This window comes from Balaenoptera ricei, chromosome X (assembly GCF_028023285.1).
Source record: "Balaenoptera ricei isolate mBalRic1 chromosome X, mBalRic1.hap2, whole genome shotgun sequence".
Classification (NCBI taxonomy): domain Eukaryota; kingdom Metazoa; phylum Chordata; class Mammalia; order Artiodactyla; family Balaenopteridae; genus Balaenoptera; species Balaenoptera ricei.
The window spans coordinates 87,331,614-87,354,485 of record NC_082660.1 but is presented as its reverse complement, the minus strand read 5'-3'; the positions used below and the strand labels follow the sequence as shown (position 1 = coordinate 87,354,485).

General features: G+C 37.3%; 1 pseudogene; it reads right to left on the bottom strand.

The window, feature by feature from the left end:
• Positions 1–2,911: 2,911 nt before the first annotated feature.
• LOC132357120 (small ribosomal subunit protein eS25-like) lies at positions 2,912–3,320 on the bottom strand (annotated as a pseudogene).
• Between the last annotated feature and the right edge of the window lie 19,552 nt (positions 3,321–22,872).

Here is a 22,872-nt window from a genome sequence, read left to right as displayed (position 1 = left end):
TAAAAAAATAGAAGCACTGGGATTTAACAGAATTATTAACTGTATTGAGAAGTTCTTACAAATATGTGTAGTTTATAGATCAATATTTACATAATGTTTACATATTTCCTCAAAAATGGTATGATATCTTAAGCACTAATGACTTAGGAATTATATCAAATGCAAGTCTTAAATAATTTTAGGCAGAATGAATATAAATTTAATACATACAGAATTGAAGGGGCATTTACAGGTCTCTCAAATGCATATGTCTTGATTATTCTGCTTCTAAGGATCTTGCTCAGTTTCATCTCAGTCATGATTTATTGGCACTTGTTCAAAGTTTCAACCATAAAGTAAAGGTGGAAGTCGATGTAACACTAAATGAAAATTCTTAAAATATGTAGACTACTTCCATGAATTTAGCTAAGAAAAGCAACTTCTAGGTTAAAGGATGAGAAAAATAATTTAACTATTTATTTGGCCTTGAGTTAGGATTTAACTTTACTCGTAAGGAGGGAAAAAATCTTTTTGTTAGAAGGTGAAATTCCCTTATTAAACAGTTGAAAGATTGTTCATTCAGACTTGGAGAGTATTTTCTAGGCATTGAGTTCATCATTGGGGAATGCCTCTGTCTGTAGTTACAGAATCTTTTGATTGACAAACCTGAACTGAAAGTTCATGGAATTTGTCCTTTTTCATTGTTTATCTGCACACATGGCCTAGAGTTGTAAGGATTGGTCTTTTTCCTAGGATGAAACTAGTAATGATTCTACAATGATGAGAAAAACGTAAATTGTGAACTAGTGGTAAAAGCACTGGATTGTAAGTCAGATGACTGAATTTAAGACTTATTTGCCACTGATTCACTCTGTGAACTTAGGAAGACCTATATTCTAAATGAGTCTTGAGTTTGTTTTTTAATCTGTAAAATGGTGATAATGCTTACCTCACAGGGCTGTTGAGAGGATTAAATGAGATGTTGAGTGTGTAAGTACTTTATAAACCATGGGATATTATACAAATACAAATAATTTTTAATAGAAGATTAACAATTTTGTTTCACTATCAAATAAATTAAAATCTTGGTTCAATTTGTTCTTGGATAAATAGATCTTGCTTTGCATTTCAGCCTATTCATTTCTAAAGGCACTGAACCAATTTTAATGGACTAATTATTTTCATAAAAACTCCAGTGTCTTAGGTAAAATGTGCTATTTATGTTTATGCAAAAACAATGAGTTAATACTCAATGAATTTCAGATGACCTCTATTTTAATATGCTAAAAGAAGAATAGCATGATATTGTGATTTTAAGTTTAGTGTTTTTTCATATTTACAATGCATTTCTATACTTCCTTTTGGTTAATCTTGGGTAATTTAGACAAGTTTTAAGTGTATATTAGGAAGTATGTTAATACCTAAATTGTGTCTTTAGTAAATGTGAACTTAGTTTTCCTCTGTAAGATCTAAAATACCACTTTCACCATAATCCTGCCCTCAAAGCTGTGGTGTCCAATGTTACTGATTTGGCCTTTCAGGAATCAAATCCATTGTTCTGGCTAGTTAAGCACTGAGCCATAAATGGAGCTGTTGTTAAAAAGTTATGAAGTCACAAACTTGGCCCAAGCTTATCCACTTATCCGTAGCCAGAGTCAGGAATCTGCCTTCATTTTCACAGACACACGTTGGAGTTCGAAGGCATCAGGGTATGAGAGACAAGGCTGTTGACTAAATGCTGTCTCTACCGTCTGAATCAGCTAGCTGCCCTCACAGCTTCCCCTCACGAGGCTGGACCTTGGCCACTACAGGGCAGCTCAGGACCAGGTGGAGGTGGTTGGGAAACTAGCTAGGAGTGATTTTCCTTTGGTGGTTATTTCTTCAAGGCAAGGATGTAATTTATTGGCCAACCAATTGAAGTTACCCCTTGAGGAAAGAACAAGTGTCATCAAGCAAAATGGGCTCTTCAGTTTTATAACATTAATGGGACAATCCATCAAAAGTCTCACACCTTTTTCCCCAAAAAGTCTACAACAGAGCAGTCTTCCATATGGTTACTAATCTCTCAAAACAAATAAAAACTGTGGGACTACATTTCCTTCATCTTTTTGCACTGTGAAGTTCCTAAAAGCAAGTATCACAGTTGTTAAACATAAATGCATACATAATTATGCATTATGAAATTAAACATAATTTCATACAATAAAAATGTAATAGCTATTCCTCATAAGGGCAGGTTAGGTAGTGGGTTATTCGACTCAAACTCTCTGGCTGAAAACAACTCTGAGTAAATCACCTTAAAAGCACTGAGGAGTTGTGGGAGTTCCCTGGTGGCCTAGTGGTTAGGATTCCAGGTTTTCACTGCCGTAGCCTGGGTTCAATCCCTGGTCGGGGAACTGAGATCCCTCAAGCCGCTTGGTGTGGCCAAAAATAAATAGATAAATAAATAAATATTAAATAAATCTGCATTACAAAACTAACCCTAAAAAAAAAAAACACTGAGGGTTGTAAAGATTATGCAGCCCTAGCAGACCCATTTTGAGAGGAAGCTTGACCAAAGAGGCTAGAGGATTATTTGAGTGCCGAAGTTGCTTTTGCCTTGAAGACATTGGAGGGGTAAGGGTGAGTATGAAGATGAACCACAACTAATCGGTCACCTCCTGATCCTACCAACCCCACAGGCCCAGAGAGAAGGCTTCTCTGGACCTAAGCAGAGCAGGAAAAGGGAAAGGAAGGGGGATAAAATAAACCTGAGAACATCTGCCCCCATACAGATTTGTACCCTAGGAACAGATAGCACAGATGGTCAGTGAATTTGGTTTGATGTGATCTCCGACTTGTAGAGCCCCCAAAACACAGCCAGAAGGAGGAAAGCACTTATTACAAGCCTTGTGGAATCTCCACAAATGATTGTTTTTGATTTAATACAGTTTTATTTTTCAAAATGGACAGTTGGTGGGACCTGTTCTGCATCTTCACCAGCAGCTGGGGCATCTCCACCCTTCGTGTTTCTGGTGTAAATTACTTGAGCTCTGTACTTTGAAACCAGTTTAAGAAGTCCTTTACTAAGGAGCTCCTGAAGGGCTACCCTGGTCAAGGAACCACAAATCTTGTTTCCCAGAGACCACAGCTGGGATTATAAGCTTATAGTTGGGAACTTCCTTACAGAGTTTGTCATATGTTGCTTTGTCAAACAAGCCTACATTATTGAGCTTCTCTCGAACTTTGCTTTTAGACCACGTCTTCTTTTTGGCCTTGCCCCTAGATTTGTTCCCTGGGTCTTAGTCTTTCTTATCCGACTTTCTGGCATCTTTCTTCTTTTTGTCATCCTTGGACAGCATAGCGAAACTCAGAGAGCAGCTGCTACCACTGCTGCCTTGCTAAGATGTTGGACCCAAAGTCCACAAATAGTTTATTAAGGGCAATAATCAGTAAAACAGTTGAAGATAATTAGGCGCTTAGGAAATTAAAAAAAAATCAGACATGGACAACTTAAATTACATTAATTGGTAATTTTGATGAATATTATGACAAAATCAGACTAATCCATTATGGGGTCCTCTCTCCTAATGCACACATTGTGTTATGATGTAAATATCATGACCACCATCTTTATATTCCTCAATATAAGTAACAAATAAATGTTCTTTAATAATTAAGTATCACAGAAGTAGTTGCATGTTGTATGCTTTTTAGTGGAGTGTTGAATATTAGTTATTAACACTCTTTTATTTAATTATACCGAACAAAGGTCTACCTTAGTACAGTATCTGATGTTTCTAAAACAGACATCAATGATTGGTATATAAACAGATAGTTCCAATAATAGTCATACAGAATCATTGTCTGAATTGTCTTTGTGCTCCATAATATTTAGAGAATAGTACAAGATAAGTCTATTTTCCATTTTTAAACTCCAATGTAGCTAGAGTAGAAAACAAAAACCAAACAATTAAAGTGACAATAATGAATTTTTCACTCAAATCCAAAGTGGTTACTATAGTAACTTAAAATTGGAGCATTATAATAAAAGTAGAATGAAAAGATAATTTCAAATGCTATATTAATTTTTTGAAGTATGGAGAGGGGAGTTGCTATTTCATATTTGAAAGAGACTAGATTTCTGTTGAAGCTTCTACAGAGACCGATTTCATCTTGTCTGCCTTCTCTTTTATATTAATGTAAAAAACCTCTGACTGCAGTCATTAAGTAGGAGAGAAGGGAACTGTTAGTTTTGCTCATATTAATCTCTCTAAGACTGATGGCAATAACTTTCTACCATCAATTCATAATTACCTGTGGGAATGGAGGGCAGATTGTGTGAAAAAGTGCTTTACAAATGACCTAAAGGATCTAATTTTTGATGTTTCTTTTCCACTTTCTGCATCACCAAGATAGAGGTACAGACACAGATGCAGATATAACACGAAAGATTTAGCTAAAGAGGGAAGGAGTTTGGGATGAGTATGGAACTGCATTCAGCAGGCCCCATATTAAAACCACTGGGGTTGTATTGTATTGAGGTCACTTTAAAACTTCATGCTAGTTGTACAGTCATTGTCAGAAAGTGGTTGGTGCTAGCACAGCTTCCTGGTCTGGAATGTAGAGATACAAGTTATTAGAAAGAGGGTGATAAACACTCCTGGGCATATATCTGGACAAAACCATAATTCAAAAAGATACATGCACCTCTATGTTCATAGCAGCACTATTCACAATAGCCAAGACATGAAAACAACCTAAATGTCCATTGACAGATGAATGGATAAAGAAGATGTGGTATACACACACACACACACACACACACACACACAAATGGAATACTACTCAGCCATAAAAAAAAGAATTAAATAATGCCATTTGCAGCAACTAGAGATTATCATACTAAGTGAAGTAAGTCAGAAAGAGAAAGACAAATACCATATGATATCACTTATATGTGGAATCTAAAGTATGCCACAAATGAACCTATCTACGAAACAGAAACAGACTCACTGACATAGAGAACAGATTTGTGGTTGCCAAGGGGGAGAGAGAATGGGGGAGAGATGGATTGAGAGTTTGGGATTAGTAGATGCAAGCTATTATATATAAAATGGATAAAAAACAATGTCCTACTGTATAGCACAGGGAACTATATTCAATATCCTGGGATAAACCATAATGGAAAAGAATATAAAAAGAATGTATATATGCATATAACTGAGTCACTTTGCTCTACAGCAGAAATTAACACAACATTGTAAATCAACTATACTTCAATAAAAATTTAAAAAAAAAAGAAAGGGGGTGATTAAGAAACTAAGAATAAGTAACTCTGATGAAAAGAGAAACCTCAAAAATTAGCGCCTCTGACTCCCATTAACAGGGATAAGCCACTCTCTTCTTAATGCACATTCAGTCTTCTTGTCTTCCTTCCTTCCCTCCTTCCTTCCTCCCTCCCTCCCTCCATCCCTTCCTCTCCATCTTCCTTTCTCCTTTAGTTCTCTCTTCCTTCCACAAATGTTCATTGAGAAACTTCTATATTCCAGGCACTGTGCTGGCCATTAGGAATATACTACTGAACAACACTGATGTAGTTCTGCCTTCATCAAGCTTATAATATAGTTTAGTGGAAGATACAGACAATAACCAATTACATGGATAATTATTTAATTACAATGAGATTTGGGTGTAGACTGAAAATAAAAGGCACAACATGAGAGCTGTGAATTCAGGTGTATTTGGGGCTTACTGAGGACTTTAGCCCAGGAGACAGACTCTCAGATAGCTCTGAGGAACTGCTCTGAAGAGGTAGAGGGGGGAGGTCAGTATATAAGTGATTTTGGAGAAGGGGATATGTGCAATCAAGCACACACATCCTGGTAGAAGGTTGCTTCTAGTCACAAGGAGTAGATGTCTCCATTAATAATTTTAGAGCTTTTCTAGGTATGAGAAGATGCAAGAAATTGGGTTCATAAAATTTTCTCCTGAAAATATCTAACCATCTGAAGGCTGGTTCTGCCAGATTTTTGCAAAGTGGAGGGTGTCTCATTCTTGATCTCCACCCTGAACTCCTTTCAGTGTGTGTTGAAGGTCAGTGACTGCAGTGGCTAGTGACTTCATTCTTGTAGAACCAGATGTGGAGCGACATTCTTTAGTTTGCAAGAGCTAAAACTTAAAATTACAGGGGGCACTGAGAGTATACAACAGGAAAAAAACCTCATCTGAGGGGATAGTTAAAGTTTTTATGAGGAAATGATATTCACATTGATTACTACAGGGTGAATAGGACTTAGCCAGCTGATGAATGTGGGGAAAAAACAGTGCAGGAAGAGGAAATAAGTGCAAAGGCCTGAGGTGAAAAGGAACTTAGTATATTTGAAATAAAGAGAAGGCCAGTGAGGCAGGAACATAGTGACCAAGATGAGATTAGAAAGGTAAGCAAGGGCCTTGGAGGCCATAGTATGGTGTTTGAACACTTTTGTTTATCCCCATTCTGTTGCAATTATTTGCATACATGATCAAGGAGACTTTTTTCCTTTTCCTTTTTGTATCCTTGGTATCTAGTATAGTGCCAGGTGCATACTAAGTGCTCAGTAAATGCTTGTTGAATTAGTGAAGTAAAAGAAAAATGACTTCCTTATGATTGGAAGAACACAGTTATTACAGATAAAAGGATAAGATTGTATCTGGTTATCATTTTTCTTATTGTGTCTGTCAAGCCATATTTATTTAAATAACAGGCAGATTTTTTTCCTACAAGCAAAGATGTAGTTGAACTCAGGTTTGTGTGCCAGACGCACAGTGAAGCCAAACAAACCAAATGTTGGAGTTTGGAGCAGAGAAAGGTTTATTGCAGGGCCAAGCAAGGAGAATGGGTGGCTTGTACTCAAAAGGCCTGAATTCCCAGATGGTTTTTAAGGAACAGTTTTTATAGGCAAAATTTGGGGGGGAGGGCTGCAAGATATGTGACTTTCTTCTGATTGGTTGGTGGGGAGGTAACAGGGTGGTGTTCCAGGAATCTCAATCATCAGCTTTCTGGTTCCAATCAGTCTGGGGTCCATGGCTTATGCTCAGCCTGAAGTTACCATCCTCCATCTGGGTGGGGGCCTTAGTTCCTGTAGAAGAACTCAGAGATATGTATCAGATAATTATGCACATCCCCCAGGAGGAACCAGGACCCTGCTCCATTGCTGCACTATTGTTTTTTTCTGCATTCCCTCACTCCTCTAATTATAACTGCCCTTTGGAACTCAGGGAAGGTCTAAGAGGCTGAAAGCCTTTTTCCTTCAAACAAGGATTGGGGGACATGAAAATGCTTTTGTACTGGGAGGACTCACAGGGTTCTGCTTGTTTTCAAAGAGACTGAGAGGGGCTGGTTAGTGAATCAATGAACTGTTGTATGGAACTAAGAGAAAACCAGTTTTTCAAGAAAAGTACTGTGGGGGAGGAAAAACAATTTTCCCTTTACCCTTCTAGTTCTTGGATGAGACACCCCTGTAATAAAAAGACAGATTAACAGGAGAAAAACAAACAGAAGTCTAATAACCTGTATACCTCTTGTATACATGGGAGAGACATGGGAAAACTGAGTAACTCTCCAAAATGACCAAAGCCATCACCTTAAATGCCATCTTAAGCTAAAGACAAAAGAAGGTGCTGAGGGTGGGGAACCAGTTAAGGGAAGTGACCAGGAAAACACAGTTAACAAGGGTAAGGTTGTTATACAGATTTAAGGCCTTGCCTTCTCCGTTGATGAGTTTCTAGGGATTTAGTCATCCTCTTCCTGGTACAGAGAGGGAGACACCCTTACAAATGGAGATCTTCCTTATAAATGTAAATCTCTCTTACAAAAGAGTAACTTCTACTCGGTTTTCAGAGCTTTTCCTGTGTCTACTGTTTCTTAAAAATAACCAGCTCAAGATAATCCTTGTGCCAAAAAGAGCAGAGAGAAAAAATGATGTGCAGCTGCTAAGAAATTAAGACTATATGATATTTAGGTATTTTAATTTCTTTAAACTTTGCTCCAGGACTTCTCTGGCAGTTCAGTGGTTAAGACTCCACGCTTCCAATGCAGAGGGCACGGGTTTGATCCCTGCTCAGGGAACTAGGATCCCACATGTCACACAGCCAAAAAAAAAAGTTAAACTTTGCTCCAAATATATATATACTTTTTGAAAATACTGTCATTGGAAATATATATGGTTATATATGGTAGTATGAAACAATTGCAATTGATATAATTAACCATCCCAGGGTTAGGAGGCAATCACCCGTACACTACAGTCTAACAAATAGTATCTCAGCTCTAATTGCAGCCAAACTGCCCAGCATAAAGAAAACTTTAGAAATTCTAGCCTTGCAAAACCATATGTACCTAGGAATCTCAGGCCCTCCTCTGAATTCTTATAGCTGTTGTTGACTGTCACACTCATTTGACACAGGGGTACTGTCATATGTTGAATATTTTGTATCTCCTTTCTTCTAGATCCTAGATCCTTCAAGGGGAAGGCCTTACACTTTACATCTCCAACAATTCTTTGTGTAGGTGGTGCTAATTAAGAGTTTTACTGCAATGTGCATAATACACAGATTTTATTTTAAGTAATCTTACTGCTTATAATGCCTGACAATAATGAAAGAGTATCTGGGTAATATGACACTATGAACCTATGCATTGTTTAAAGTTAAAGTTACTAAAAATGAAATATTAGAGACTATTTTAGCTTTGGCACAGAACTTTTTTTGGTGTTTAATTTTTTTTTCTTCCTTCCACCCTCCCCTAGTGTTTAATTTTGATAACAATGTGGTTTTGATCATCTCACAATGGAAAGGTTAAATATAATGCACATACCTTCATATATAAGTACGGTTGACCCTTCAACAACATGGGTTTGAACTGTGTGGGTCCACTTATATGTGGATTTTTTTCTACAGTACCACACCATCCACCTTTGGTTGGATCCGCAGAAGCAGAACCTCGGAAACAGAGGCCAACTATAAAGTTATATGTGGATTTTCAATTACGTGGAGGGTCAGTGCTCCTAACCCCCAATTGTTCAAGGGTCGACTACATTAAAGTTTTGTATATGTTACCAATGTTTTCATTTATAGTCTCTGAAAAAATGCCACAGTTGTATTGGAAAGCAAAAGCTATGGAAATGTTACGTTTTTATTGTAATCTGTTTACTGAATTTTAGAGTTGCACTTCTTTTTTTTTTTTTGACCTGGGTTTTCAAAGAAATCACTTTTGGTACTGTATTCAGGGCTTACTCTAGGTTATTTGAAAGATATAAAGTGAATTCTGCTTTGTATATTTCCTGAAGAATAATTGCAGCCACTTATTTGAGACAAAGTGAAAGAAATAAATATTGTAAAGTGACACAAAAATAATTTAAATTAGAATCACAATGTTCAATTTGTAAGCACTATCATGACATTTAGATGCTAGAGTTAAACAATGTGATCCACGAACAATTAAGCATTAACACTCTCACTGCCATTTTCTTTTGTCTCATAAGTATAAATGCTATCTGATCCTCAAAGAATTAGAGGTAATTTTCTGCCTTCCATTGTGTGTCGAATTACTAGACCATTCGATTAACAAAAGGAACACTTAATGACCTGCTGACCAGATTTTTAGCATCCCTTCAGCCTTCTAAACCTTATAGGAATTTTTAGCTCCTCTAAATTTACATGACAAAGCAGATGTTGTATATACATGCAAGGTGATTATCGAGCCTTGGAATTTGCTAATAGCTTTGCAATTATCCCTTGCACTTGACAGGGAGGGAGAGTGACAGTAGATGGCATCTGTGGTTCCTTTTAATTCTAATATTTTAATAATTCCAACAGTTATAGGAAATAGTTGAGCTGCTCTCAGTGGTGACTGTGGTCAAATGGCAGGATCCTCACTAAGTATGTACACGTGTAGCCACAAAGTGGAAAACATTTGGTCCATGAAAACAACTCCTCATGAATAGGCATAATGAGCATCTGTGTATTTGTACATCCCCTCTGCTTTAATCTGAAATGCCCTTCGGACCCTCTCTCAGTGTGGTAAACACGTTGTACTCCTTCAAAGCATGGGTCAACGGTCACTTCCACCTTAAGATCGCGTTTAACTGTTCCAGAAGGATTAGGAGCTTTCTCCATGTTTCCCATTTCTTCAGTCCTCACCAGCCTGTGGGTATGACATAAACAGTAATACCTCCAACAATTTGTTCACGCCCCCATCTACATGACACATGACTTCCGGTTTCTTCAAAGGTCCTCCCCTAAGTGTTTCTGGAAGGTTTCAAGGGATCCCTCGTGTATTCCAGATCAAGCTGGCTTCCACCGAATGCAGCAGCACCTCCACCAGACTACCTGCTGCTATTCCTTGTTCTTATATGTCTCTAGCATTATTCTCTGTTAATAAGGGAACCCATGCAATTCTGCCTGTACCCCCAATGACTTAAGAATTTAGGACTTAACTATGAGTCATATTCGGGCTGGGATCAGGAGATCAACACAAATGACAGTCACTATCTTCTGCTCAATATCACTGCACCCCTTAGAGGACTAAGACTGTACTCCCAGATCCTTCTTCCCTGAGGAAGAGTTCTTCCAAGAGGCTCCTCAGAACTCATACACTTATTGGGTTCATTCGACTAGTGTGCTAGATACGTCTATTCTTTGTGAATCACACACAGATTAAAATTGGGACTCCCATAATTTTCTTTTCAAATGACAAGCAGCCTCTTTAAGATGCTGGCAAGTGTAAGATTCACTGAAAGAAAGAAAATCACTTCCTGCAATTAGATCACCTAGTGATTCCTGTTTTTAGTTATCTTGGTTGTTTCTCTTAGTCCATATATACTGGCCACCTCCAGCCCCACTGCTTGTACTAACTCAGTCCATGGAAACTCCCAGAAATCTTCCCATACAAACCATGATGTTTGCCCTCTGTGACTCATGGATCAGATAGTGATCTTCAATGCCTTTTTCTCAATCTACCTATCCAACTTCTATCTTACTAGATACAACCATTATAACCCTTATCACACTGTATTGTGATTATTCAATGCTGTCAACTCTGTCCCAAGTTCAAATACTTTTGGTAATGAGCATTGCCAAGTGCTCTTTTCATGAGTAGTTTCCTAGTTTCTTAGCTCTCTGTATTAGGATGGTAAGCACAAGGAGGCTGACAAGAATTGGTAGAGAAGTGGCCCTCAAATACAGTGATAAAAAATCTGTTTTGCTTGAGAGACATTAAGGAAATAGAAAGTAAATATGAACTGCATTTTTGTATTTTTCTGGAAAATATATCGTTTTTATTTTATAGTGTTATTGAGGCATAATTCACAAACCATATACTTCACCCTTTTGAAAGTGTATGTGCTAATCTTTTTTAGTATAATGACAGAGATGTGCAATTGTCACCATTGTCAATTTTAGAACATTTTCATCACCTCAGAAAAACCCTATACCCTTTAGCTTTCACCTCTGTCCTCTCATTCTCCCCAGCCCTAAGTGACCCCTAATCTACTGTTTCTCCAGATTTGCCTATTCTGGACATTTAATATAAATGAAATCATATAATATGTGGTCTTTTGTGACTGGCTTCTTTCACTTAGCATAATGTTTTCAAGGTTCATCCATATTGCAGCATGTGTCAGTACTTCATTCCTTTTTATGGATGAATATTTCATTATATGGATACACCGCAATTGGTTTACCCATTCATCCATTGATGGATATTTGGGCTGTTTCCACTTTTTGGCTATTGTGAATAGTGCTGCAGTGAACATAAGAATACATGTACTTGTTTGAATACCTGCTTTGAATCTTTTGGGTATATAACCAAGGATGGAATTTCAGGGTCATACAGTAATTCTATGTTTAAATTTTTGAGGGAAAAAAAACTTTTCTGCAGCAGCTAAACCATTTTAAATTCCCAGGAGCAATGTCTAAGGATTCAAATTTCCTTACATCCTTGCCAATACTTGCTACTGTCTGTTTTTTCAATTACAGCCATCCTGCTGGCTGTGAACAAGCACTTCATTGTGGCTTTGATTTGAATCTCCCTAATGACTAATGATGATGAGGATCTTTTCATGTACTTATTGGCCATTTGTACACCTTATCTGGAGAAACGTTTACTTTAAGTCATTTGCCCATTTTCAATTGGGTTGTCTTCTGTTGATTTGTAAGAGTTCTTTATATATTCTGGATACTAGACCCTTATCAGATATATGATTCGCAAATATTTTCTCCCCTTCTATAGGCTGTCTTTTCACTTTCTTGATAATGTTCTTTGATGCAGAAGTTTTAAATTTTGATGAAGTATAATTTATCTATTTTTTCTTTTCTTGATTGTGCTTTACATTTCATATCTAAGAATCTATTGCCAAATCCAAGGACATCAAGACTTACCCTTGTGTTTTCTTCTAAGAGTTCTATGGTTTTAGCTCTTATATTTAGGTTGCTGATCCATTTTGAATTAATTTTTGTATATGGTATGAGATAGGGTTCTGACTTCATTCTTTTGCATGTGATATCCATTTGTCCCAGCACCATTTGTTAAAAATATTTTTTTCCTGATTGAATGGTTTTGGCTTCCTTATTGAAAATAAGTTGACCATAGACACATGGATTTATTTCTGGACACTCAATTTCATTCCATTCATCTATGTCTGTCCTTATACCAGTACCACAATGTTTTGATTACTGTTGTTTCATAGCAGTTTTGATAGTGGGAAGTATGAGTCCTCCAACATTTTTTCTTCTTTTTCAAGATTATTTTGGCTATTCTGAGTCCCTTGCAATTTCATATGAATTTTAGAATCAGTTTATAAATTTCTACAAAGAAGCCAGCTGGGATTCTGATAGGAATTGCATAGAATATGTAGATCAATTTGGGGAGTATCACATTTTCACAATATTAAGTCTTCCAATCAAAGATCAAGAGATGTTTTTCCATTTATTTACATCTTCTGTAGTTTCTTTAAACAGTGTTTTGTAGTTTTCAGAGTTTAAATTTTGAATTTATTTTGTTAAGTTTATTCCTAAGTAGTTTATTGTTTTTGATGCTATTGTAAATTCAATCATTTTCTTCATTTCATTTCAGATTTTTCACTGCAAGTGTATAGAAGTACAATTGATTTTTTAAATATTAATCTTGTTTCCTGCAGTCTTGCTGATCTAATAGTTCTAACAGTTTAAAAAAAAATAGACTCCTTAGGATTTTCTACATATGAGATCATGTCATATATGAGTAAAGATAGTTTTTCTCCTTTTCTTCCAATATGAATGCCTTTTATTTATTTTTCTTATTTTATTGCCCTGGCTAAACCTCCAGTACAATGTTAAGTACAAGTGGCAAGAATGGACATCCTTGTCTTGTCCCTGATCTTAGGATGAAAGCATCCAGTATTTCACCATTAAATGTGATATTAGCTGTGCATTTTTCATAGATGCCCTTTATTAGTTCAGGAAGTCCCCTTATACTCCTAGTAAGAAATTATATCTTTTATTTTACATATTTATTTATTTAAAAATCATATTTTATTGTGGTAAGAACACAACATAAGATCTACACTCAGCAAATTTTTAAGTGTACAATACATTATTGTTGACTATAGGTACAATGCTGTATAGCAGATCTCTAGAGTTTATTCATCTTGCTTACTGAAACTTTATACCCATGGATTAGTAATTCCCCATTTCTCCCTCCCACCAGTCCCTGGCAATCACCATTCCACTCTTTGATTCTATGAATTTGACTATTTTAAATACTTCATATTACAGATGTAGAAAACAATCTTATGGTTTACAGGGGAGAAAAGGGGGGAGGAGGGATAAATTGGGAGATTCTGATTGACATATACACACAACTATATATAAAATAGATAACTAATAAGGACCTACTGTATAGCACAGGGAACTCTACTCAATACTCTGTAATGACCTCTATGGGAAAAGAATCTAAAAAAGAGTGGATATATGTATATGTATAACTGAATCACTTTGCTGTACACCTGAAACTAACACAACATTGTACATGAACTATACTTCAATAAAATTTTTAAAAAACTACTTCATATAAGTGGAATCATGCAGGACTTGTCTTTCTGTGACTGGCTTAAGAAATGATATCTTTTAGATAAAAATATATGCAATTAAATTTAGGCATTTTAAAAAATATGATTTCTCGGGACTTCCCTGGCGGTCCAGTGGTTAAGACTCCGTGCTTCCACTGCAGGGGGCTCAGGTTCGATCCCTGGTTGGGGAACTAAGATCCCACATGCTGCACAGTGTGGCCAAAAATAAATAAATACATACATACATAAATAAAATACGATTTGTCCATTACTAACACATCAGTCTTTTTTAAAAGTTTTTTCCTAACCTTTAGCCTGTGGCTAAACTCTGGTCAAATTTATTTTTCTGTTCTCAAATCTCTCAAAACCCTTCCCTATGTTACTTACTGGTTTTATTGCATACAACATATTCAAATGTAAAGTGTTATAATTACATATTGCAGTGAAGGAGGATTTAGAATACTAAGTGACTTTCTTTACCACTACCAAACTATAAAATAAATTAGAATGGAACCAACATTCTTGCTTCATATGTCCCCAAAATAGAAGCAGGGAGCAGCTTATCTCTTTTTTCTTTTTTTTTGCTGCACGGCTTGTGGGATCGACCAGGGGTTGAACCTGGGCCCTCGGCAGTGAGAGCGTGGAGTCCTAACCACTGGACCACCAGGGAATTCCCAGAAGCTTATCTTTATTCCTAGGTCTTTTCTCTTTCTCCTTCATCTTGAAAAGTGCCATGTACCTGTTGCCAAGTTCTCCAGTGCCACACCTTTGGCAATGGCTTGTCCCTGTTTCTGACTCAACTCTCTTGGGACAAGCAGCTTCTCTAGACTGAGGCAGCAATAATGCCAAGGAAGATTTTCTAATTACAGCTATGGAAATGAGTAGAATTACTGCTCAGTAATTTAATCATTTAAGATTCCTATTCCAGAAATTAAGTCATGGGAAATATTTCAAAGCTGTCTGACCACATGCAGCGTGAGAGTTGCTTAGCATTGTTCCAATACTTAGAGAAGTATAGCCCTCATGGACCAGTCAGGAAAAAGCCACAGGATGTTGAGGAGTGAACTATCTCTGGCTCCACACAAGAAGAGACTCAACTCAAAAAGGTAACTTTTTGCCTCAAGAAGAAGAGAAAGACAGACTTAGAGAGCGAACTTATGGTTACCAGGGGGAAAGGGTCGGGGGGAGGGATAGTTAGGGAGTTTGGGATTGACATGTACACACTGCTATATTTAAAATGGATAGGGGCTTCCCTGGTGGCGCAGTGGTTGAGAGTCTGCCTGCCAATGCAGGGGACATGGGTTCGAGCCCTGGTCTGGGAGGATCCCACATGCCCCGGAGCAACTGCACCCGTGAGCCACAATTACTGAGCCTGTATTCCGCAACAAGAGAGGCTGCGATAGTGAGAGGCCCGCGCACCGCGATGAAGAGTGGCCCCCACTTGCCGCAACTAGAGAAAGCCCTCGCACAGAAACGAAGACCCAACACAGTCATAAATAAATAAATTAATTAATTTTTAAAAAAAAATTGTAAAATGGATAACCGGGGACTTCCCTAGCAGTGCAGGGGTTAAGACTCTGCACTTCCACTGCAGGGGGTGTGGGTTCGATCCCTGGTTGGGGAACTAGGATCCTGCATGCCATGTGGCAAGGCCAAAAAAACAAAATAAAATAAAATAAAGTGAAATAAAATAAAATACATAACCAACAAGGACCTACTGTATAGCACAGGGAACTCTGCTCAATATTACGAAACAACCTAAATGGGAAAAGACTTTCAAAAAGAATAGGTACATGTATATGTATAACTGAATCACTTTGCTGTACACCTGAAACTAACACAACATTGTTAATCAACTACACTCCAATATAAAATAAAAAGTTGAAAAAAAGTCATGGAAAACAGACATAAAGATAAAAAAGAAAAAGAAGTGAAAGCATGGATGCTTTGAATTCAAAGGAATAGCCAAGAATATATTATATGTTGTTTTCAGTTGCCGATAACAGAAAACCTAATTAAGAGAGGATAAAGCAAATAAGGGTTTATTTTTCCCACATAAGTCTAACTATAGTTCTCAAGGTGTGGCCCAGGGACCCCTGTGGGTTCCTGAGACCTTTCAGGTTTCTGCAAGATCAAAGCAATTTTAATAATAATTCTGAGATATTATTTGCCTTTTCCACTCTGCTGACGTTTGCACTGTTGGTGCTAAAGCAACAGAAGCTAAAACTGCTAACTTCTTAGCACAGATCAACAGAGTGGTACCGAACTGTACTAGTAGTAGCCGTTATAGTCTTCATTGCCATGCACTTGAAGAAAAAAAAAAGCCAGTTTCACTTTAGAAGGCTCTTGAAGAAGCAGTAAAGAATGCGAATTTTATTGACTCTTAACCCCTGAGTATTCATCTTCTTAATATTCTATGGAATGAAATGGGCAGTTTGCATGAAGTACTTCTGCTAAGTACTGGAGTTGAATGGTTGTCTCCAGAAAAAGAGTTTGTACAATCGAATAATGAGCTGAGTTGGCTGCTTTTTTAAGAAGCATCATTTTTACTTGAAGGAATGACTGACAGGTAAAGTATGGTTACACAGACTTGGATATCTGGCAGATATTTTCTTGAAAACGAACAAAGTGAGCCTGTCATTTTAAGGAAAACAACTCAAAGTATTTGTTACCAATAATAACATTTGTGCTTTCAAGTGAAAATTAGAGTTTTGGAAAACTTATATCTGCCATCATGAGCTTGTCAGCTTCCCAACATAAAGACTTTTCTGATGAGATCAATGGTGGTATTAAGAAAAAAACATGATTTTTTTCATATTCTGTAATGAAATGTGTCACCAGTTGGAAGTCCTGTATAAAACTCAGTGAACCAGTTATTTTCCAAATGACAAATGAATACATCATGTTACAAAATCATGAGTGGGTAAAAGATCCATTAAAATGCAGCATAGACAAATAGATTTTAATGTGCGGGAGCATGAAAAGCTCATTGATATGGTTTCTGATTCCGTGTTGCAACTAACTTTTTTTTGAGCTACTACTTCTTGAATTTCAGTGAAGTATCAAAGAGAAATGTCTACAATTATCTGGAAAAGCCATCGAAATACTTTTTTTTTTCAAACGAAATGCATGTGTGAGCCTAGATTTTCTTCATATAATCGAACCAGAACTATATATCATAACAGATTGAATGCAGAATATGAGATTCCAGCTGTCTTCTATCATGCCGGACATTAAAGAAATTTGCAGACATATAAAACATTGCTACTCTTGTCACTAAATTTACTTTTGTTTCAGAAAATATAACATTCATGAAAATATGTTACTTACGTCATGTGCAATAGATATTATTTTTAGTGTTTAAATAAATTAATAGTTAAAATTTGTTTTAAAACTCCATTTTTATTTATAACATGATAGATATCAATAGATATATTTCAACGAAGTGAAAGCTTTTTGGGGGTCCTCAATAATTTTTTTTAAGCTTTTTGCTTTGAAATAGATTTAAAGAAGAGTTGCAGAGATAAAAGAGTTCCTGTATACCCCTTATCCAGCTTCCCCTAATAATAACATCTTACATAACCACAGCACATTTATCAAAAGTAAGAAATTAACATTCCTCAATAGGGAGTATAATTGGAAAGGGTTCTGAGAACAGTAGTTTGAGATCTGCTGGTCTACAGGTAAGCAGTTGCTAGTATTGGTTCAGCTGCTCAACAAAGACCCAGATTCTGTTTTGTTGTTGTTGGGATATAATTGACATATAACACTGTGTAATTTTAAGGCATACAACATATTGATTTGATACATTTATATTGCAATATGATTGCCATTCTGTTGTGTCACATAATTATTTCTTTTAGTGGTGGGAACAATTAAGATCTAGTCTCTTAGCAAGTTTAATGCTTATAGTATATGTTTGTTGTCTGTAATCCCTATACTGTATACTAGATCTTCAGGACCTATTTATCTACTAGTTGCAAGGCAGTACCCTTGAACAACATCTCTCCCAGTCCCCCATCCTGCAACCCCTAGTAACCACCATTCCACTCTCTGTTTTTATGAGTTCAGCTTTTTTTTTTTTTTTTTTGGATTCCACATATAAGAGAGAATATGATGTGGTATTTGTCTTTTTCTGCCAAACTCTTTCTTTTCATTCCTGTTCTATTGGCTTTTTATCCTCATGATTGTCATCTCATGGTTGTAAGATGGCTGACAGAGCTGCAGACTTGTCTTTTTAGTTTATGGCTGGAAGAAGGGGGAAGAGACAGTGTCAGCAAGCTCTCTTCTTATGCCCTGTCCCCTTTGCCAGCAAGCAAAATACTTCCCAGAAACAGCCCACCGGACTCCCATTTATATCCCAGTGGTCAGAAGTTACTCAACTCTGGGCCCAATCCTAGACAAATCACTTGTGGAAGAAAACAGAATTCAAGTGACTGGAGCAATTAGTTTATCCCCTGGGGCTGGGTTAGGGGTCTCTCTACCTCTCTACCCCGAGATTAAGAGCTCTCTGCCTACTTCCTGAAAAAATCAAGCTCTATTATTCAGGAAGAAGAGGGGAGAGAATGGCTTTTAGGAAGATAATTAGTATCTTAACTGTCAGGTTGGAATTTCTATAAGATGTTGTAGAAATTAAAGTGAACCGACTACTGGAATTATCCTAATTTGACGGGCGTGGAGGAAGTGTGGCAGGATTTGGGACTATCTCTAGCCACTTTAAATACCTGGCACAGGAATACCAGCAGTAGGTTGTGAATTGCTATTTACCAGCACGCCTTCCACACATTTCACAAAAGTTTATAAGATAGGAGCAAGTAAGAAAGTAATTCCCAATTCCAATTTATTCCCTCTGACAATCATTCTAGGAAATACCAAAACATAAATCAAAATGACTTGCATTTGGGAGACTTTCCAGGATTGAGGGTAGGAGAGGTTGAAGAGGAAATTTCAGGTGAGGACCAGGGTGTTTCTCTATTTGCCTAGGATGTGGAGTGACTGCAAAAGGAGCAGCACATCATAAAGTTGAATGACTCAGGCCATTCTGGGAATAATCTAGGAGGAAGGCTGTGCTAGAGAATCATAATCAAAGAAATCTTGGAGAATAGGATCATTCCTGAAGCCCACTGTTGATATGAATGTAACCATAGTAGTAAGAAATCTGGAAAGATTCTAACACATGTGGATTAATATGCTCTTAAGTCACATATTAAGACTGCACAGAACCCCAAATATAAAGTGCCTTAGGACTGTTCAGTAGGAAGCTAGTGTTTTATTATCCTAAATTTATGAAAGGAATATTATCATATCTGACTCATGAGAATCAGAAAGGATATATACACAGAAGAAACTCAAGGGACATGAACTTTATTTTGAGATAGAACTTTGGTCTATGCCTTATTCTTCTGTGGGGACCTGGACACATGTGAGCCAGAGTTTCTTTTACCTAAGTCTCAATATAAGCGGATTGATCTCTACCTTCTATTCCTTTTTTACAAAACAGAAACAGACACACAGATTTATGGTTACCAAAGGGGAAAGGTTGAGGGGGAGGGATAAATTAGGAGTTTGGGATTAACATATACACACTACTGTATATAAGATAGATAATCAACAGGGACCTACTGTAGAGCACAGGGAACTCCACTCAATATTCTGTAATAACCTATAAGGGAAAAGAATCTGAAAAAGAATGGATATATGTATATGTATAACTGAACCACTTTGCTGTACACCTGAAACTAACATAACATTGTAAATCAACTATACCCCAATATAAAATAAAAATTAAATTAAAAAAAATAAAATAAAACCAACCATGAAGTTGAAGAAACAGTTAAAAAAAAAAAAAAAGAATCTTCTTACAAAGTAGGAGAAAAAGTATGGACCTCCTTTTTAGCTTACGATATGTAAAAGTGTTAAATCCAGATGTGAATTTTGTGATTGCTGCATATTATCACAAAGGACAGTCCTGCCAACTTCATCATTGTATAACAGGAAACATTCATGGCAGCACTGCCCACCCCACCCAAAGGCAGATTTCATATATTTGCCTTTGTGGTTCCAATGTATTAACGGGAACTGATTACTTAACCCACTACTCCAGGCTTATCCTGAAATCAGAATGTGTCTTTTTTTTTTTTTTTTTTTTTTAAATCTTATTGGAAATCACTTCCATGTATAGGCTACTCTACTCCCTCAAAAGAGGAGAGTAGCCCACAATAGTAACAGGCCACTCTCAAAGCTGTCTAGTATCTTGTACGGTGCCAATCTCCTGTCCTTCTTTATGTATCCCTAGCAAGATCCCAAGGTATTTTTATCCCTGAGCCACAGGAGCTCTTGATTCCTGTTCAGGAATTCTGTGCTAACACCGGATTCATTTACAATGACTGATGATTACAAAACTGGGAGCAACTTAAGCAGATAGCCTTGGTTTGTCTTATTATACAATAAAACACCATCCCTCCTTTTTTATTTTCCTCATTACCCAGTATTCTGCCCAGTACTTCCCTTGAGGCTGTCGCACAGTGCTATCCATTCAAGATCACAGTAGGTCTGTGTTTCAGGGTGCTAGAAAGGACCCTCCCCAGACTTGGAATCAGAATGTTCCTTAGGCAACAGATAAGAGACAGGGAAGTACCTGTCCGTTTGCTATGCTTAGGGGGAAGACTGCGTTTCATGGTGGAATTTTTTCTTATCTTAAGGCTTTCTAACAAATATTTAAACGATTCTGTTAACCACACCTCCACATGCTCCCCAGCCAGGCGCTATGGAGAAGTCTGTGGAATTAGATGAAGCCATAAGGGTAAGTGAGTGGTGAGGAGAAAGAGGCATTCCCTGCAGTCTTGATATTCCCCTTAGCTTGCAGAGGGAAGAAATGAAAAGGAAGAAGTATTAGATAATAAGAACGAAGAAGAGAGGGGTCCTCCACCCTGATGCTTTGGGGTGTGGATGGTGACGTCTAATGACTCCAGAGAGGAAGTGGCTGTGGTTGTGTTGTCCAATATGGGACCATAAGCTACCTCATAAATTATACTCATGCCTCAAATGTGGCATAGAAGCAGTAGAAAGATTACCGTGGCCTAAGTAGGCACTGAACAGCAGCTCTCTTCTGGACCCCATGGGCTACCATGGGCCACCGGACAGGGACAGTAGCAACTAACAGTGGCAAGCTATGTGAACTGATGAGCAAGAACCAGATGGCTCCACCTTTTCATTTTCCCCATGCCTTGGTATTGAGTTAGAATTACCTGAAGGAGTGTCAATTTCTCCATCTTTCTAAGAAGGGCTCATTATTGGGTAGAGATAGACTCTTTAAATAGACAGGGCAAGTTGTATTCAGAAGTAACGAAGAAGGGAAGAATATAGCAGGAATATCATGCACATTTTGAACATTTTCAGAGTTGTTGAGATCCAACAACAAAGCAAGAGATCCATTTATATTATACTAGAGTCTAAGGATTCTTCTGGTAAAGAGTTATATGGGAAGAATCAAGATGAACAAGTTCAACTCTGGAAATATACCAGTGTTGGAGAACAGAGTGGAAGGAGACTCGAAGTATAACATGGTGGATATCAGATAATATTCTAGGTCAGGCCCAAGAGTCTTAAGTCTGAATCTTTTAGCAAGGAGGCTACAGTTAAAAGAATAAATCCCCCTGAGACATTCAAAGTCAAAGAATCAGCAGCATTGGTGCCAACAGTCTTGGCAGTAATACGATGTGGTATTTTTGGTGCAGTTTCCTAGGGCTACCATAACAAATTACCCCAAACTTGGTGGCTCTTCCAGCTTCTGGTGGCCCCTAGCGCTTCCTGTATAATGAGTAATCTCAGTGTAGGCATCTGTAACATTGCCTTGGTCCTGCAAAGGTAGTTGGAAACAGGAAATGGGTGAGATTTTACAAGAGATTGTTATAAGGGCTGCAAGCTGGGTAAATGGTCAAGAAGCTCATGCTAAGATCCTGACTAGCTGATCCCAGTGCGTCCCAGCTACATTTCATCATATTAGGGCAAACAGAAGTGGGACAAAGATGATAAAATGGGTATTGACCAGACGATTTCAAGGGAGGGCACTAAGAAAGAAGGATGAGCTTTTTAGAGACAAAAAGAGGAAAGAGAGGTTAGCTAGAGGTAATAAAACCTCATGTGAGATTCTAAAGTTGACCACAGAATTTCTTCAGATTTATGAATGGGACTTGTATATCTAGCTTTAAAAGAATTGAGGCCACCACCATGTGGAGATAAACATTTGCTCTATTCATTCATTGCCCCTTAACAATTAATAGGAAGATAAGGGAAAGTGATCAAGAAAGCCTACCAATCAATGAGCATACATGAAGTCAAATATGACAGGATCACAGGTAAAGAGCAGGAAACACTGAGAAACTTAAAGGAGAATAAGAAGGGATTCGATCAATGGGCATTTTTACCACTCCTACAAGGAAAGAGAGACCAAAAAAATGATATCCTTTTCATCGTTACAGTGTTGTCTAGAATTACCTTAAGCTGGGTGTAAATGCAGAAAATACAAACGTTGATGGATTTCCATTTCAGAAAAGGAATCTATGGACAAATATCAACTTTCCTCATTTCCTACGTTGGTGGTACCTTCAGCTCCACAAGCCTAGAATTTAGCAGAAATAATATTAGTAAGAATATGAAACTTACTGACACTGCTTTGCATGACTGATAAAAATGGGTTTCAAATTAAAGGGTCTTTTTTTCTCAAGCACTATTTTCATCGATATTATTGCTGCACAACACAATCCTTGTGTATTTTTTATGGCCAAAGACATACAGATATGGAATATTTCTATCCAAATAAAAATTG